This window comes from Lethenteron reissneri, chromosome 28 (genome assembly GCF_015708825.2).
Source record: "Lethenteron reissneri isolate LAM-NWPU_2019-01 chromosome 28, ASM1570882v1, whole genome shotgun sequence".
Taxonomy (NCBI): domain Eukaryota; kingdom Metazoa; phylum Chordata; class Hyperoartia; order Petromyzontiformes; family Petromyzontidae; genus Lethenteron; species Lethenteron reissneri.
The window spans coordinates 1717123-1733385 of record NC_083806.1 but is presented as its reverse complement, the minus strand read 5'-3'; the positions used below and the strand labels follow the sequence as shown (position 1 = coordinate 1733385).

Here is a 16263-nt window from a genome sequence, read left to right as displayed (position 1 = left end):
CCTCGTCACAAAAGCAAAGTTTGTGGGTAATAATAGCCATTTTCTGTACTTTTGAGGCATAAGCAATTAGGAAATACCACTCACTACCCAGGAACATTTTATTTTGTTACACAGCGAAGTCGCTCGCCCGATGCCTTCTCGGGGCTGGGGCTCGTGGGCAGCCGGGCAGCGGCGGTGGCGGTGGCGGTGGCGGCGGCGGTGGTGGTGGCGGTGGTAGTGGCGGCGGTGGTGGTGGCGGTGGTGGTGGCAGTGGTGGTGGCGGCGGTGGTGGTGGCGGTGGTGGTGGCGGTGGTAGTGGCGGTGGTGGTGTCGGTGGTGGTGGCGGCGGTGGTGGTGGCGGTGGTGGCAGTGGTAGTGGCGGCGGTGGCGGTGGTGGCGGTGTTGGTGGCGGTGGTGGTGGCGGTGTTGGTGGCGGTGGTGGTGGCGGCGGAGGTGGCGGTGATGGCAGTGTTGGCCGCCACGCCGCTGCTGCACGTGGCCTGTCACCCAGCACCGTGGAGGCAACAGCGGCGAGGGGTAGGTGGATCGCGCACAGATGGTGTGAAACTTCCCTTCTACCGGCCGTGGGAGGGCGTCGAGGAGGTGCCGCGCCCGGCCTGGCTCGCCACGAGAAGGCAGCACAGCAGCGCGTGGACTAATCGCCACCTGTTTCCGTCTGTACGGGGATAGAACGTCGCTCCCTGGCGCAAGGCGTGGGGGTTTCTCCAGGCGCTCCGGTCTCCTCCCCACGTGAATAATAAACACAACTCATCAGTCATTGCCTCGAAACATTTGAAATTTTAAAAACCCCAATGCAGCGGCAGGACCCTCCTGGGAAAAGAAGAGTCACACGACTCAGCGTGGCTCTCATCGATAGTGAAGAGTGTATCGTGTGTAATTTAGTAATCACATCGCACGGTCGTGAGACGTGGTGGTGGCGGCTTCGGGGACGAGGCCTCCATCCAGCAGTGGATCGATGGTGATGGAGCGAGTCGACAATTCGCATCCTTCTCACGCGCTGCCTCCGACTCGGTGGGGAGCGGTGGCGCAGTGGTTAGCACTGCACCGCGTTCGAGAGTTTGATTGGCAGACGAGGCAGCTACAGGGAGGGTGCTCCTCACTTCTGGTCAATCGCTTCCTGTGTCCCCTGCTTCACGAATCTATAAAACTATCAAACGATTTATGTTTTTTTTTGTATATTACCAGGTAAGGCCCCACTTAGTGGGGTATCTCTTTTTCAGCAGCGACATTGGCCTCGCAATTGATAGCTCAGCGAAGAGGCGTCTCATCATCGCGTGTGAATGTAAAGCAGCAGCCAAAACCTCTACACGCGTGGTGATGTTGATTCTCAACGTGGAGGGGAAACCCGAAGGGCCCGGAGAGAGAAATCCACACGACCACGGGGAGAGAGAGAAAGAGACGCGCAGACTCCAATCGTACAGCAGGCGTCAGGGTCGGGAACGAGCCCACGACCTCCTGCACACCAGGCGAGGTTGTTAACATCTGCACCGACCAGCGCGGTGAAGTATGGCCACACACTCCACCCCACGAGCAACACGATGCGACTGACGGTGTTCGTGCAGCAGTGGATTGGCAAAACACGAATAGTGGGGGCGGTATTTATTTATTTATCACGAGTCCCCATGAGGCCGCAAGTCCCTCTCGGGCAAGGGAGACCTGGGACCCACGCACAGACAAATTGTACAACGACGGAGCATTAACATCACAATATCACAGGTGAGCGCTAACATAACATTTGCATACGCTTCATAATCACCACTATACGTAATGTAATACACACGTTCGTATTGTTTCACAACTTTACACTCAGCCGCTTAAGCAACCTGCAATACATATTCAATAACGTCATTGTTTGAACGCGAACTTTCAGTGGTAATACAGCAATTAAACTCGGTACAACTACAGTATTGCGCACACGTGTGCGTGCGTGTGTCTGGGGTGCGGTAGTGTAGCGGTTAGCGCTGCGCTGCGAACCCGACCATCCGAAGTTCGATTCCAGCTCACCGCCACCAACGCCAGTGGTAACGATTATCTGAACCGGTTCTGTTCCTTCCCTAGGTCGACTCAGCCTCAAATGAGTGCGTTGTGTAAACATCGGCATTGGGGAAGGCAAAGGCTGCCGGGCGTGGTGCTGGCCACCCACCACTCCCTCGTGTGCCGCAGTGCCGGCCTTCATAGGCGCTGCTCGTGAACAGCACTTGCCCCAACAGTCTGTTAGAGGCTATAGGAGGGGTCTTTGTCTTTGTGTGCACACCTCTCCACACACCCGGCGATCCGGGTTTGCTTCCAGGCCACGCGTCAAATCTGAGCTGGTCCGAAGCCACCCCTCCCCGCTAGGTCCTGGTGCGTGGGTGAACATCGGCACTGGGGATACAAAGGCGGCCGGGCGCGCGGCGTGGTCCAGTGGTGACGCCCGGTCGCTTCCCGACTCGGGTGCCTCTCTGTGTGTTGTCTGTGTGTTGTCTGTATGTTGTGTGTTGTGTGTATGTTGTGTGTATGTTGTGTATGTTCTGTGTGTTGTCTGTATGTTGTGTGTTGTGTGTATGTTGTGTGTATGTTCTGTATGTTGTGTGTATGTTCTGTATGTTGTATGTTGTGTGTTGTATGTCGTGGTGTTGTGTGTTCTGTGTGTTGTCTGTATGTTGTGTGTGGTGTGTGTGTTGTCTGTATGTTGTGTGTGGTGTGTGTGTTGTGTGTTGTCTGTATGTTCTGTGTGTAGTGTGTATGTTGTGTGTTGTCTGTATGTACTCCCCCTGATCTGCATGCGTTTCCTCCATGTAACGTCACTTTGCATTGGCTAAGACACCCCGATGCTGAACAGTCGCCTGCAGATCAACTCCACGGGGATCACACACCAACTACAGCAGCATCGCCCATCACCCCCCCTCCTACTGCCAACGCATGGCAGGACCCCCCCCCCCTGCCCAACACGTCTCGAGCCTCTGGCTTTGCCGGGGTAAACGAACAAAATGACACCGACGCACACAAACATCGCGACATCGATCTTGTATCCACCGCACTCCTCGTCGTCGTCGTCGTCTTCACCACCCCCCACCCACCCCGCGTGCAGAGAGAGGCCGGCGACCTCAGCTCTTCAACTGGCAGCTTTAGGCTCTCGAGAGAAGCGACGTAAAGACCTGCCGGTGGAGAGCGCGTGTAGCACGGCCAGAGAGCGCTGGGCGGGGGGGGGGGGGGGCACTGGTTTGGGGGGTCCAGAGGGAATTGGGGGGGCCGGTCCCAGCAGCAGCTACTGCGTTGCTGTCGAGGGGGGCAGGCAGGCGGCGTGGGGGGGGGGACACCCCCACTCCACTAACCAAGACAGAGGTGGTTGTCCATGAACCACCATTACCGCCACCAACACCACTACCACCATCACCACTACCACCATCACCACTACCACCATCAATCGGGAAACACGAGCCATCAGTCACCAACACCGACTGGACACCTGCACAAACGAAAAAAGCTTCACAGCTCATCGTGTTCCTGAAGATTTTGAACACGAACAACAAAAATGAACATGACATGACCGAGTTCTCGCCGCTATGCCCGAGGGTTGCTTCCACCTGCAACGCCACCCAATACTGTTGGGCAGTAAGTCTGCCCTCCAGGGCAGACTTACTGCCCAACACGTGTCGAGCGCTCTCCGCCAGCCCGCGGTGTGTGCCACCACCTCGCCTCGTTCGCTCGTCCTTTCAACGATCGGCGGCCACGATCGATCCATTGCCGGACGAAGGCCTCTCTGCACGCCGAGGTTTTTGTGACCGCGAGCGGTTTGGCCGCCCCGTCGTGTCGGCGTGTGGGTGGTTGGCTACAGCGGTGGAGGGCCCCGTGTCGGCGTGTGGGTGGTTGGCTACAGCGGTGGAGGGCCCCAGGGCGGCTCAGAGTTCGCTCGCCGCTGGGCGATAGCCACGGCCGGGAGTCCAACTCGGGGGAGCTGGGTTCCTCGTGCGGTGCCAACCACTGTGCTGCCGCAACCACTTCTCCCCCCCACCCATCCCCCCACCAAATACATTCTTACATTCTTTTCAGAGGCAAATTGTAAACATGGTTCGCACTGCTTAGTCATGCAATCGTGTTTGCATTCGACTCGTATATCCTTGCCTATTTGCATATTAGTGAAAAAGTCAGCGTATACAGTATCTGTTTAACGTTAATGTTTATGTCAATAAATTTTGTAACTAATCTACCCCAGCCGACTTGCACCGCTATATAATTCAATGTTCAACTTCGATTTATCGCAGATTTATGTTTCTTGCAATGTTGTCGATTTCCCACGGTGACACCGTTGTTTCCACTCCAATTTCTTTTTGCCGCATTGCTCTGCTTTGTTTTGCCGCCGTAACGTTTGGTGACCCAGGGCTGTACGCATGTCGAACTTCTTTCACACCGTACGTAGCCAAACGTGCTAATCTGAGGTGTGGGGAAAGTACAACCAGATAAACACAAAAAGCAGTTCTACAGCAATGAGTTCAATCTGGATATAAAAGTGGACAGCTCCAGTGGCTTCCTAATATCGGAAGAGCATTCCAGACGGCCTCAGAAACGCATCTGAAAGTGCACGATGCAGTTTGATGTTTAGACAAGAAAAACAGGTCACTCCTGTCCTGTACTCTTATCGAGTTCTCGCCACCTGGTTACACAAACCTACGTTGAATCGTGAACGACCCTGACGCCCGCTGCTGTATATTTGGAGTTTGCGGTCTCTTTCTCTCCGTGGTCGCGTGGATTTTTCTCCGGGTCCTCCGGTTTGTCCCCCCACATTTATAAATGTGCGCTTAGAGTTTTTGGCTCCCGCTATAAATTTCAACGCGATAAGCCACTTCGTTATCACTTGTGGCCAGGTCTCTTCCGAAAGACGAGCTACATATCTCAGTGGGCCTTACCTGGTAAGAAACTAAGAATTGTTAAGTCATAGTTTAGTTTATCTGATGGGGCCCAAGTGTAGCCATTTCGCAGCCTGTGTTTGCCTTGCGGCCTCCGGCTTGTGGGACATCTGCCCTGGTGAAATAGATCGACTGAAAACACAAACAACACAACAACAACGGCACCACGACGACGACGACGATGCTGCTGCAATACGTAGGGAGGCCGCGCTGTACGGAGGCGGCTGTGGGCCGCCACGGGGGTCTTGTGTGGTGCCGCCGAGTAGCCCACGACGATTCCGCGAGCGCTCCGGTCCTCACGCGTCCCGCCAACCCCCGCACGCGGTCACGTCCCTCCTACGTACGCAGAAACACACACGCGGGCGCGGGTTAGTGACGGACGTGCACACTGCCGAGTGGGGCCTGGGCAGCGTCGTGGCCAATAGCGGCGATGGTGGCCGATGGTGTGGAATAATAACGGAGTGGCGGACAAGGGATGGAACGCGTCCAAAGGGGTTCTCGTCCAGCGAGGAGACGGATTGCGAAATCGGTTTTGCGCGAAGCGGACGCCGGGTGGATCGTCACGTCGTGGGACCGCGAGAGGTGGCGGCGGCGGCTTGGGAAGGAGGCCTCCATCCAGCAGTGGAATGACCATAGCTTGTGGTGGTAGTGACGATGGTGGTGGCTGATGACCGTGCACAGTTCACACGTGTAAACGCGTGCGACGCAGATATCCACGCGGCAGTCTGCACAGAGTGGAGCGGCGGTGTCGGGTTGTTGTCCCTTCCCCCACACCCCCGATTAGCACAGTTGACTACGTACGGTGCGAAAGAAGATCAACAAACTAAAACTAGTTAATTAAAACGATTTTCATTCGAACGGTCACATAAACACGCGCATCAACTAAACTCTACTATATTTATTTTACCAGGAAAGGTCCACTGAGCTATGTAGCTCTTTTTCAGAAGCAATCTGGCCACAAATGACAGCTTAACAAATTGGCCTATCATGTGGGAATTGATCGCAACCAAATTACTCTAAAACGCACGTTGATTCTAAACGTGGAGGAAAAATCCAGAGGATCCAAGGAATAATCCACGTACCCACGGGGAGAGAGACAAGCAAACTTCAAATATACAGCAGGAGTCAGGGTTAACATCTCACCACATAACGCAGAGGTTAAATGTGTCATCTGCATGAAGCAGTGTGTCACGTGGGAGCTCGCCGTGGCAGCGAACGGAGAACGCACAGAAGTTGCTGCCACTGCATTCACGGGCTAGGAACGCAGTGGGCTCTGAACACAGTCATCTGACTCCAGGACCACGGCTCATATCAGCGGCCAACATCGCATCTGAACCAGCCCCGGGCACCGCCGCCACCATCGCCACCCACCCACATCGGCCAGCGTGGTGAAGCGTGGGGGAGGCATTTGTCGAGCAGTCGATTGTCAAGTGTATCTTTCATTAACGGCCCACGTACGTCGCCACGTTTGTGTGTCCGTGTCCGTGCACGGCTCATTCTTCAATCCACTGCTGAACCAGGGTCTCCCCACGCCAGACAGATCACGGTGGGTTTATTCGAACATACTTCACCACGCTGGTCAGTGCGGGTTGTCGCAGGCATTAAGCATGGGGGAGGCAGCACAGGAGTGCAGTACAACAGTGGATGTAGCCGCACTGCCCTCTGCTGCGAGCCGCGTAGCGCCTGTGGACGTCTGCGATGCGCATGGCAATCGTCCAACATCCCAGCACTTCTGGGATGCGACAAAGATGGGGCACGCTGCGGATAATTTGGCCAAAATTCAAACACCCAGCCTACACACACACACAGCCCCCACACACACACAGCCTACACACACACAGCCTACAACAGGGCTCGGCAACCAAAGCAACAGGAATTCTGTTTAAAAAAAAACCCTCCACACAACTCAATATTCCAAGAGCCGCCTATTGCACGTGAATTATAACGAGGCCGCGGTGCTGGATAAGTTCACGGTCACGAACGCAGCAGTCCCTTTCGAGGGAGCCGCAGGTTGCCCCCACCCGCCGCCCCCCCGACTCGTGCCCACGCCCCCCCCGCCCCCCCCGACTCGCGCCCACGGCCCCCCCCCACGTCAAACGACCCGGCAGCAGCAGCAGCAGCGGCGGCAGCAGCGGCGCGTGATGGTGCGGGGAGAGGCGCGTGATGGTGCGGGGGGAAGCACGCGATGTGGCAACGTCGCCCTTTGCTCCGCAGGGGGAGGGTCACGGAGCGGCCATGGGGGGGGGGGGCACGGGGGGGGGAGAGTCGAACCATGAACACGGCTGGGCTGGGTTCACTCTCTCACAGCTGGGCTGGGTTCACAGCTGGGCTGGGTTCACACTCTCACAGCTGGGCTGGGTTCACTCTCACAGCTGGGCTCACTCTCACAGCTGGGCTGGGTTCACAACTGGGCTGGGCTCACTCTCACAGCTGGGCTGGGTTCACAGATGGGATGGATTCACACTCTCACAGCTGGCTGCGGTTCAACTCTCTCACAGCTGGGATGGTTTCACAGGCTGGGCTGGGTTCACCACTCTCACAGCTGGGCTGGGTCACTCTCACAGCTGGGCCTGGGTTCACAGCTGGGCTGGGTTCCACTCTCTCACAGCTGGGCTGGGTTCACACTCTCACAGCTGGGCTGGGTTCACACTCACAGCTGGGCTGGGTTCACTCTCACAGCTGGGCTGGGTTCACTCTCACAGCTGGGCTGGGTTCACAGCTGGGCTGGGTTCACTCTCTCACAGCTGGGCTGGGTTCACAGCTGGGCTGGGTTCACTCTCTCACAGCTGGGCTGGGTTCACAGCTGGGCTGGGTTCACTCTCTCACAGCTGGGCTGGGTTCACTCTCTCACAGCTGGGCTGGCTTCACTCTCACAGCTGGGCTGGGTTCACAGCTGGGCTGGGTTCACTCTCTCACAGCTGGGCTGGGTTCACAGCTGGGCTGGGTTCACACTCTCACAGCTGGGCTGGGCTCACAGCTGGGCTGGGTTCACTCACAGCTCGGCTGGGTTCACAGCTGGGCTGGGTTCACTCTCACAGCTGGGCTGGGTTCACAGCTGGGCTGGGTTCACTCTCTCACAGCTGGGCTGGGCTCACAGCTGGGCTGGGTTCACTCACAGCTCGGCTGTGTTCACAGCTGGGCTGGGTTCACTCTCTCACAGCTGGGCTGGGTTCACAGCTGGGCTGGGTTCACTCTCTCACAGCTGGGCTGGGCTCACAGCTGGGCTGGGTTCACACTCTCACAGCTGGGCTGGGTTCACTCTCTCACAGATGGGCTGGGTTCACTCTCACAGCTGGGCTGAGTTCACAGCTGGGCTGGGTTCACTCTCTCACAGCTGGGCTGGGCTCACAGCTGGGTTGGGTTCACACTCTCACAGCTGGGCTGGGCTCACTCTCACAGCTGGGCTGGGTTCACAGCTGGGCTGGGCTCACTCTCACAGCTGGGCTGGGTTCACAGCTGGGCTGGATTCACACTCTCACAGCTGGGCTGGGTTCACTCTCTCACAGCTGGGCTGGGTTCACAGCTGGGCTGGGTTCACACTCTCACAGCTGGGCTGGGTTCACTCTCACAGCTGGGCTGGGTTCATAGCTGGGCTGGATTCACACTCTCACAGCTGGGCTGGGTTCACTCTCACAGCTGGGCTGGGTTCACAGCTGGGCTGGATTCACACTCTCACAGCTGGGCTGGGTTCACTCTCACAGCTGGGCTGGGTTCATAGCTGGGCTGGATTCACACTCTCACAGCTGGGCTGGGTTCACTCTCTCACAGCTGGGCTGGGTTCACTCTCTCACAGCTGGGCTGGGTTCACTCTCACAGCTGGGCTGGGTTCACAGCTGGGCTGGGTTCACTCTCTCACAGCTGGGCTGGGTTCACACTCTCACAGCTGGGCTGGGTTCACACTCACAGCTGGGCTGGGTTCACTCTCACAGCTGGGCTGGGTTCACAGCTGGGCTGGGTTCACTCTCTCACAGCTGGGCTGGGTTCACAGCTGGGCTGGGTTCACTCTCTCACAGCTGGGCTGGGTTCACTCTCTCACAGCTGGGCTGGCTTCACTCTCACAGCTGGGCTGGGTTCACAGCTGGGCTGGGTTCACTCTCTCACAGCTGGGCTGGGTTCACAGCTGAGCTGGGTTCACACTCTCACAGCTGGGCTGGGCTCACAGCTGGGCTGGGTTCACTCTCTCACAGCTGGGATGGGCTCACAGCTGGGCTGGGTTCACAGCTGGGCTGGGTTCACTCTCTCACAGCTGGGCTGGGCTCACAGCTGGGCTGGGTTCACTCACAGCTGGGCTGGGTTCACAGCTGGGCTGGGTTCACTCTCTCACAGCTGGGCTGGGTTCACTCTCTCACAGCTGGGCTGGGTTCACAGCTGGGCTGGGTTCACTCTCTCACAGCTGGGCTGGGCTCACAGCTGGGCTGGGTTCACACTCTCACAGCTGGGCTGGGTTCACTCTCTCACAGCTGGGCTGGGTTCACTCTCACAGCTGGGCTGGGTTCACAGCTGGGCTGGGTTCACTCTCTCACAGCTGGGCTGGGCTCACAGCTGGGCTGGGTTCACTCTCTCACAGCTGGGCTGGGTTCACAGCTGGGCTGGGTTCACTCTCTCACAGCTGGGCTGGGCTCACAGCTGGGTTGGGTTCACAGCTGGGCTGTGAGAGTGCTTTGGTCGTCTTCGGTGCCTGGGGGTCACCGTGGCGAGTGAGGCTGCTGGCTCTCTCCCTCTCCCTCTGGTTGCTGGCCTGGCGTAGACATTCGAGTGGCCTCGCCGCGACCTCTGGATGGTGAATGCGTAATTAGAAGAGCCCGCTCGTGTCCCAACTCTCTGTACCCCGAGTTGGGTGTCACTCGTAAAGAAACCACGTAGTACTTGTGTGACACTGCGCGGTTGGGCGTGTCATTTACACGTAACCTGCATCAATATATCCTCACGCGATCACGGTTGTGAATTTGACTCGATATACGGAAGAAGCCATCTTAACGACATCAATTGGTCTTCTTGGTTCTTTCGGTAAAGTCACGTAGAAGGGAAATGATAAAATAATAAAAATAAAACATAATAAAATAATTATCACGACGTTTCGGCCACAATGCAAGCAGCCGTCCTCAGGTGAAGAACAGGTCGGTCGGAAAGGCAGCGTCTGAATGAACACCACCAGGCTTGGAGCGTATATTTAAGCTGGGTTGGAGGGGGAAGAGCGCCTTGACAAAGGAATTTGCATATCAAGAGAAATTTAGCGTATTTATGGAAAATGCAGATATCGGATTAGTCACTACTTGTGGAATGCGTAGGAGGTGGGGGGGGGGGTCTCAAAGTCATATTATGCCCGTGCATTAATTGGTTCCACGAAATCGGCCGTAAAGTGATTTGGTCGTTAAGCGAGTAAACGAGGTTCACGTCAAAGGCTCCATTCGTTCCGATTGCATAGAAAGTTACCACTTTTCACCCCAAAAACGTACGTTATAATAATATTTATAAACAATTGATATAAATACATAAAGATACCAACATTATGAACACATAATATTAAGAGAAACAAGGTTATTTAATGCATTAATTCATATTTACTGTACCCACAACAGCCCCTCGTTAACAGGGGAATGGTAAGAAAACAGATTGGGCTCTATGGAGGCACTAGACTACACTATACACTACACACTACAATAGACTACACAATACACTACATTATACACTACCCTCTGGTTGCTGGCCACGATACACTACACACTGTAGTATGTAGTGTATCGTGTGTAGTTTATTATAGTGTAGTAAATAGTAGTGTACAGTGTAGTGTAGTAAATTGTATTGTATAGTGTAGTATATAGTATAGTGTAGTGTGTAATATATAGTAGTGTATATTAGTGTATAGTGTAGTGTAGTAAATAGTAGTGTGTAGTGTAGTGCATAGTGTAGTATAGTGCATAGTGTAATAAATAGTAGTGTATAGTGTAGTGTGTATAGTGTAGTGTACAGTGTGTAGTGTATAGTGTAGTGACTACACTATACACTACACTACACACTGTACACTACACTATACACTACACTATACACTACTTTATACTACACTACACACTGGGCTCTATGGAGGCCCGTCATTAGCAATTAGTCATTAACAGGCGTGGCCGTTAGCAGGGGTTCTACTCTATATGAATCGTTTGATTTATTGAGACTAAAATGTGACTTTTATGAATAAAAAGATAACTTCTACTGCTGCACGAAGACCCTCTGAAGGTGGGGTGGAGGAGGCAAGATCGATCGTCACCCGCCACTGAGGTTAGCCGTGAGTGGGCGAGCTCCACACGCAGGTAACAGGGCCACCACCAACCCTCTTCAACTAAAACACAGAGACTCACCTGCACCTCACTTTGATTTTGTTTCCGGCGCTTCTTGCTCCCACATGTTCGCACCGTCTCGCTCGATTCGCCACAGTGAATCGAAATGTCAACTACCTCGCCTGGTATGCAGGAGGCCATGGGTTCGATCCCGACCCTGACGCTCGCTGTACGTTTGGAGTTTGCGTGTCTCTCTCTCTTCACGTGGACGCGTGGATTTTTATCCGAGTCCGCCGGTTTTTGCCTCCACGTTTAGAATCAACATCACGCGTTTCGTGTATTCGGCTGCTGCTAGAAATGTCCACGTGATAAGCCACTTCGTTGAGCTATCAATTGTGTCCAGGTCGCCTCTGTAAAGGAGCTACACAGAGCTCAGTGAGCCTTAACTGGAATAAAATAAAATAAATAGTTGTCGTTATCGTCATGCGCCACCGCTCCCCACCAAATCACGTGACGCACACACACACGTGGAAACTCTCTCCCGAAATAATTCTGCTGACAATGTGGGTCACAGGTCACACTCACACAGACCACACTCTGCAGCCACGCGCCTCAGGCTCGCCTAGGTCCGGGAACAGGCTGCGAGCGAACTACGATTGAGGCCGGAAGAACACGCAGGGCTAAGTAATGTGGTCAGGACCGCGTGAGTACGGACTTAAAGTCTGAGTCGACCTAAGAGAAGCCCAAGCCAGGAATTAGAATCCAGTTGCCACGGGTGATGTGCGCACCACGAATTTTAGGCCAAGATGCTTCCCACACACACATCACACACATCACACACCCACATTGACAAAGACCCCCCTATAGCCTTAACAGACTGTTGGGGCAAGTGATGTTAGCGAGCACCTACAAAGGCCGGCATGGCACACGAGGGGGTGGGTCGCCAGCACCACGCCCGGCCGCCTTTGTCTCCCTCGTGGCGCTGTTTACACATCGCACCAGGTACTCGTTTGAGGCTGAGTCGACCTAGGGGAGGCCTACGACCGGTGTTGGCCGTGAGCGGAAATCGAACTCGGGTCGTAGCGCAGCGCGCTAACCGCTACACTACCGCTCCACACACAAACACACACAGCACCTACATGACACACACACACACACAGCGCCCACGTGACAGACACACACAGAACCCACGTGACACACACACAGAACCCACGTGACACACAGCTGACTCATGTCGTCGCCTCTCGCCGCGGGCGCGGTTCCTCCTCGCGTGGGGTCCCTGACGCAGAGCGCCCCCCCCCTCGCCCCCCCTCGCACTCACAGCGTCTGCTGCCGTAGCAGACGAACGATTGTTGCGTGCGGTCGTCCCAAGCGAGTGATTGGCGGTACCTTACGCGGCCTGCTCTCGCCCATGACGTCAACTGTGAAGCAGACGGCGCGTAGCATTCTGATAATTATTATTAGAATTGAAATAATTTTACACGCCGCGGTATTAACCGGGGCGGCCGCTGGACTCGAACCGTGAACCGCTGCAACGAGCGGCACGTCACCACCCCCCCGCCCCCGCCTCTGTGATGGCCACACTCTGCTGATGACTCCGCACAACGGCGAAACCGGCATGCTTCGCCGTCCGCCATCACCGTCGCAAGCGTCCGTTTCCCGTGAGCTCCACGGAAGAAGGCCCGTTGCCTGGAACATCAGCTTATTGCGCGTTTTTTGCAATGAGAAATCGGCGTTTCGCTACTGCATATGCAGAAATCGTCTGTTATGTTTGAAGAAGTATTTATAATTTTTAAAAAAGTTGTTTTCGTTCCTATGGCTTTTACCGCATCTCTCGTGAATTATAGGAAATGCAACTCTCAGACTCATTAAATGAGTGAGTGTGCGTGTGCGCTTGCGTGTGTGCGCGTGTTTGTGTCCACACACACGCACACGTTGAGCGGTTAGCGCGCTGCGCTACGAACCCGGCGACCAGAGATTGATTCCTGCCTCATTTGAGTACCTGGTGCGGTGTGTCGTGAACATCGGCACTGGGGAGACAGACGGCCGGGCATGGTGCTGCTCACCCACCCTCCTCCTGTGCCGTGCCGGCCTTCATAACAGGCGCTACCCGCTAACGACACTTGCCCCAACAGTCTAAGGCTACACGGGGGATCTTTGTCTGTGTGTACACAGGAACTGTGGCAGGCACCACCACCGCCAGCTGCTGCTGCCGCCGCGTTATCGGCCTTGAACAGAACGCGAGAGCCGCGTTCACGCGCGCGCCGCGTGGCCTCGAGCCGTGGCCGGGAGCGACCCCGAGGATACGGAGTTTGCGTGTCTCTCTCACGCCCGGTCTCTCTCTCTCTCTCGCCCTGTCTCTCTCTCTCTCACGCCGTGTCTCTCTCTCTCTCTCGCTGTGGTCACGCAATATTTTCCCGGGTAATTCGGCTTTTCCCTCCGCATTTAGAACCAACACGCGTGTAGAGCATTTGGCTGCTGTTAGAAATGTCCACGTGATGAGCCGCTTCGTTGAGCTGTCATTTGGGGCCAGGTCGCTTCAGAAAAAGAGCTGCATAGCTCAGTGGGCTTCAGCTGGTAAAATAAAAAATGATGTTTAGTCTAACAGTGGCATCCCTACCCGAGCCCAGGGGTTTGGAGTGGGGGTGCTGAACGGGATGCACATCACAGCAATCCCTTCGTGAAGTTTTCAAATGTAGAATGTTTATCGGTGTCGGGAAAACACCAGTGGTGCCCCCCCCCCCCCCACAGCCCAGCCCGGTCACACATACGAAAGGGGCCCAGCACAATGCTGCTGCATCCCCACACTGGCGCGGCAATTCTGAACGAGACCAGAGCCGAGCGGCGCTGAGCCGGTCCTCTGGAACGGCCCCGCACGGAATCGCGCGTTGGCCTCGGCCCCTTCCCTTCGGAACCACCCGAGCCCCCCCCGCCTACCCACCCCACCCCTCCTCCACTACCGGAGGGAAGCGATCGTAATTTGTCTGCAACAATGTCCAGCGCATTCTTGAGGCCCCCCCCCCCCACGCAGCTCTCGGTGGCTCTGCGTTTTTTCCCTCTTTCCCGGAGGGCGGACGCTGCCGCCGCCGCCACAGTCTCGTTACAGCCCCACCCCCCCTCTGCCGGGCACGCCAGCCGCTGTGGGCAGGGGCTCTCGCCAGCCGCTGTGGGCAGGGGCTCTCGCCAGCCGCTGTGGGCAGGGGCTCTCGCCAGCCGCTGTGGGCAGGGGCTCTCGCCAGCCGCTGTGGGCAGGGGCTCTCGCCAGCCGCTGTGGGCAGGGGCTCTCGCCAGCCGCTGTGGGCAGGGGCTCTCGCCAGCCGCTGTGGGCAGGGGCTCTCGCCAGCCGCTGTGGGCAGGGGCTCTCGCCAGCCGCTGTGGGCAGGGGCTCTCGCCAGCCGCTGTGGGCAGGGGCTCGCCGTGTGGACTATGGGGGGAGAGGACCCCGTTCAACGCAGACAGCCGAAGACAACAAACAGAGACACCCCCCCCCCCCCCCCCCCCCACGTATCGCCTGACACGGACTGTTGGGCAAGTGCCGCTAGCGACATCTACGAAGGCCGGCGCGGGCCTAGGGGAGGCCCAGGACCGGCGAAGATGACCGCCGCTGGTGTTGGCGACCGTGAGCGGGAATCGCCGCTCCCCCGCCCCGCGGGAGCCGCGAGTCTCCGTGCGCCCGGCCCGGAGCGCCGGGGCGCGCGACTCGGCAGCCGCGTGCGTCAGGGAGCTCCCGTCGCTCTCACAAGTCGTCGTCGTGGTCGTCGTCGTCTTTGTGGTCGGGACGCAACTGAAGCGTCGCCTGAGAAGTCGCGCGCGCGACCGGACCGCACAGCGCAGCGTGTGATGGGGTCACGCGAGGCTCCAGCAGCAGCGTCCACTCAAGGGCCGCAGAGCCGAGAGCTCATTGCAACAGGGGGGGGGGGGGGGGGGCTGTACGGAAACGGGATGGTGACATTCGTCAAGCTCGCGTCCGCCCCGGGGCAATAACTGCGGGTCTCTGATGATGATGCTGATGATGGCGGTGTTTGTGATGATGATGCTGATGATGTTTATCATGATGATGATGCTGCCAATGATATTTGTGATGATGCTGTTTGTAATGATGCCGATGATGAAGCTGATGTTTGTGATCAAGGTGCTGGTGATGTTTGTGATGATGATGATGATGTTGGTGATGTTTGTGATGATGATATTGGTGATGTTTGTGATGATGATGATGTTCGTGATGTTTGTGATAATGATGATGATGTTGGCATTTCGTACCTCTCTGCGCACGCGATTGGCTCAGAGTTGGCGATGCGGTTTTGCAGCGATGGAATTTAGCTCCAGAAACCCCCTAATTGGAAAAATGTGCCCCAGCTTTCTTAGCCGCAGCCTTCTCCAGCGGCTCTGACTAAACACGACACAGCGGAACCTACAGCCCTTGGTCAATCCACTGCTGGATGAGTGCCTCCCTCCCCCCACGTCAGTGCGGGCCATGAGGTTTGCCGGTCAGTGCGGGGCGGTGGAGGAGTGTAACGTTGACTTGGGAGCACAGAAGTGCAGTACAAGGATGGATCGTTTTCCCAATGCTGACGCTTGATGTTTACACTCACTCGTACACAAAGATCCCCCGTACAGCCTTTAACAGAACGTCGGGGCAAGGGCTGTAAGCGAGCACCTATGAAGGCTGCATGGGGTAGCAAGGTAGCCAGCACCGCTCCCCGGCCGCCTTTGTCTCCCCAGTGATGATGTTTACACACCGCGTCAGGTGCTCATTTAAGGCTGAGTCGACTTAGGAGAGGATCGATAACGGGTTCACATATCACTCTCTGCTCCTTTCAAGAGCCGAATGGCTCACAGGGTAAATCCTAATAAATGAAACTGAAACTAAAACTGAAACTTCGTGAGCCGTGGGCAGGAATGAAACCTGTGCTGTGCCGGGTTCATTTGGGGCGGTGCGCTAACGACTGCGCCACACACGCACACACACACACGCACACACTCACACGCACACACACGCACACACACGGACACGCACGCACACTCACACACACGTACACGCACGCATACTCACACACTCACACACACTCACACACGCACACACACACGCACACACACACTCACGCACA

The 16263-nt window shown here is 56.3% G+C and overlaps 1 long non-coding RNA gene across 2 annotated transcripts in view; it reads right to left on the bottom strand.

The window, feature by feature from the left end:
• Positions 1 to 1584: 1584 nt before the first annotated feature.
• Positions 1585 to 16263, bottom strand: part of LOC133348762 (uncharacterized) — a 30580-nt gene continuing 15901 nt past the window's right edge. For both annotated transcript variants that reach the window (XR_009755830.1, XR_009755829.1), the window contains exon 2: positions 1585 to 5222. This is a non-coding gene — a long non-coding RNA (uncharacterized LOC133348762). The remainder of the gene's footprint in view (positions 5223 to 16263) is intronic.